The sequence below is a fragment of the Lipotes vexillifer genome, unplaced genomic scaffold (assembly GCF_000442215.2).
Source record: "Lipotes vexillifer unplaced genomic scaffold, Lipotes_vexillifer_v1.1 scaffold902, whole genome shotgun sequence".
Taxonomy (NCBI): Eukaryota; Metazoa; Chordata; class Mammalia; order Artiodactyla; family Lipotidae; genus Lipotes; species Lipotes vexillifer.
Genome location: NW_006794304.1, coordinates 494,689 through 497,785, shown reverse-complemented (window position 1 = coordinate 497,785; position 3,097 = coordinate 494,689).

Sequence of the window (3,097 nt, the reverse complement as noted above, 5' to 3'; positions counted from 1 at the left end):
GTGGGGGGGGGGGGGAGCAAATGTGATATGCAGTGGAGGAAAAGCTGCTGGAGTACCTGTTTTCTGTGTGGGGATCGCTTCCCAGCCCTCCGTGGGTGAGGAGAGTCCTAGGGAGGAGCAGGAAGAAGGGGCTTGAAGCTTCTACCTGAAATAGCCTTGGTCCTGGGGGATGGAATCAAGTCCCCTATCGGTAATCTTCCACTACAACGTCAGTCAACCTCCCAAAACTTCTCTGTACAAAGAAGCCAAGGCAATGAGCAGATCAAGAATAGCTTAATATCACACAGAGAAACAAAGCTGTATAGAAATGGATTACAGACATTTGGACCACATCCATGCTTCCAACGAGTTCCACTCTGATTTATTATCCACTCTTGTCTCTCCCAAAGCCCGAGGGTCTCCCTGCCAGTCTCTGACTCTTTGACCTGGGATCTCACCGCAGACAAATAGGATATTACTCACTAAGAAGCTCTCTCATCTGCTCCTTCCCCCAACCCATCCTCCTGATACCCCGCCCCCAGCCCTTCCCACCCTGACCCACTCTCTCCTTCCCCCAGTCACTCACTCTGACCCTCACTCTCACTCTTGTCCCCCACACCACCCCACCCATCCTTGGCCCTCCCTGACTCACCTCCAAGTCCCATTGACACAAACAAAAATTTCAGCACAACCCACTCCAACCGGTTTGGCTGAGGTGTGCAGCCTGCCATGGGGACAGACACAGGTTACAAGCGGTTGCTCGGATACGTGCAGGTGATGAACATCTGCGGTTATGCACATAGAGACAGCCCCGGGTATGGACACGGCATATACGCATACAGAGACATATAGGGAACACATGATGGAGGGACATAGCATGATTATAGTTGTTTATGTGTCTGCCTGTCCTAATTGAGGACTCCTTGAAGGCAGGGACCATGTATTATGTGTCTCTGTCCTCTCCCTGGAGCCTGGCACGAAGAGGTGCTTACCTAATGTCTGTCGAATGAACTCAGGTATGCAGGCCTGCATGCAGTGGTGTCACTCAGACAATTTACATGCTAAGGATGCTGTCTTGACTTGCATTGTTCCCATTCTTAGGGCCCAGAATGCAGGTAGGAGGAGGGTAGGTAGCGAGGCATGAGGGGAATGGGGGTTCAATGAGGAAGAAAGAACAGAACCTAAGAGACCAGGCACTGGTCTGGAAAGTCTTCCCCAACCAGTATTTCCTTCTAGCCCCAACCCTGGCATTTGCCTTCTGCAAGATTCATCCCAGAAGAGCCTTCATCCCAGAAGGGCCTAAGGATGAGGGTGTATTCCCCAAGAGCATGGTCCTCGTGAGACGTGCGGGACTGAGGGCACAGGGGGCAGGGGAACTTGGAGACCGATATTTGTTAGATAAGGGGGAGGAAGATCCCTACCTCGAGCAGAGGGCTGGAATCACTGCCTGGCCCAAGCGTTCCCTTTTGGGCCCCGTGATACGCATAGCCCTCCCTCCAAGGCCACCTCTGGGGTCTAATAGGACCTGAACATACCCATGAAAAAATATTTGGCACAGCCTGGACTTAACACCTCTGGAACGTCCAGCCTCCATGCTCCACATGGCTGGAGTTGGGGTTGGGTGACTGAGGGTCCCAGCCAGAGGCTCACAGACTTCCTGACTGGCAGTACTGGGATGTATTGTGAGCTAAAAGGCTGAAGGAGATATAGGGACTGGATACCCACCTTGTGATCTAACTGCTTTCCTACCACCGTTCCTCAGTTTCTCCTGTGGTTTCCTGGACCAGGAGGGGTGAATCTGTGGGAAGGAAGGGAGTTCCTCTGAAATCACGCGATAGGATCCAAGGTTTGATGATTATAACACGGGACACTCCTCCCTCCCATTCCCCCGTGCTCTACCCCACCCCTGCCACCGTGGATCTCAAAGAAGCATAGGGGTGGGGCTGCTCCCCTGGCACAGGTGGGATGTGAGTCCCGAAGAGGGGAAGGGGTTCACCAAAGTGGAGGTGGAGAGAAACAGGAGCTTTGGCATTCGGCCTGGCCCCGACCTGTGGGAAACAGCCCTCCAAGAAGAGGTCACTACCATGGACACTGCTGAGACTTGGGATCTAGAGAGAGAGAGGTGGGGTCATGGTCCAGAGGCAGGGTTAAAGTCTGGGTCACTAACCAGATTCAGGAGAGTCAGGATCTCCACTCCTCTACCTGACCGCCTTTTCCGTTCATAACACCATGCCTTCAACAAAAATGTATTCAGTCTCCATTAAGTGCTGTGGACTGTCCTAGCATGGATGACTGAGACAAGATTATAAAACAAGCCTGACTTTCCAGGAGTTCACAGACTACAGCTCTCGTCCTGTCCCTCAATCTAACACATTTACTGAATCCTTGGCACACAGCAGGCTTCAATTGTCGCTTCTTGAATTGAAGCTTACAATTTAGTTAAGGAGATAAGATGTGCACAAATTATGAGTACACAGGCTATAATAAAGGGACTAGCAGAGGCTGAGGAAGAACAGAAGGGAGAAAGATTAATTTTAGGTGGGAGGAGCTGAGAAGGCTTCATGGAAGATGTGGCACTTGACGTCAGTTTTGAAAGATGAGTAAGATTTTGACAGGTAGAGGCGGGGGTGCATGTGTGTGTGGAAAATATCCTACCTGAAATGACCCCCCACCTTGCTGTTCCCGGCCCCTCCTTCCTGACCCTCTCCAGACAAAAGGATCCCACTGCAAGATTTTAACCCGTATGTATCTTCTCTTCTGTATATATATTTTTAGCTCCAGTATGTCAGCAATCTTGCCCCTCCCCATCCCTCAATTTTCAGGGAGTTCAGAGTCTGCCCCCTCCTCTGGCTATCCCAGCTAGGCCAGTAAGTTTTTGTGTAACTTGGTGGTTACATTTTATGCATCCAACACGGAAACGCGTGGTCTTACAGGTCTGAGTACACCTATAGGGATATAAGGGTAGAGTATTTGGAATCAAGATTGTCCTTGCAGGCTTCCCTGGTGGCGCAGTGTTGAGAGTCCCGCCTGCCGATGCAGAGGACACGGGTTCGTGCCCCGGTCCGGGAAGATCCCACATGCCGCGGAGCGGCTGGGCCCGTGAGCCATGGCCGCTGGG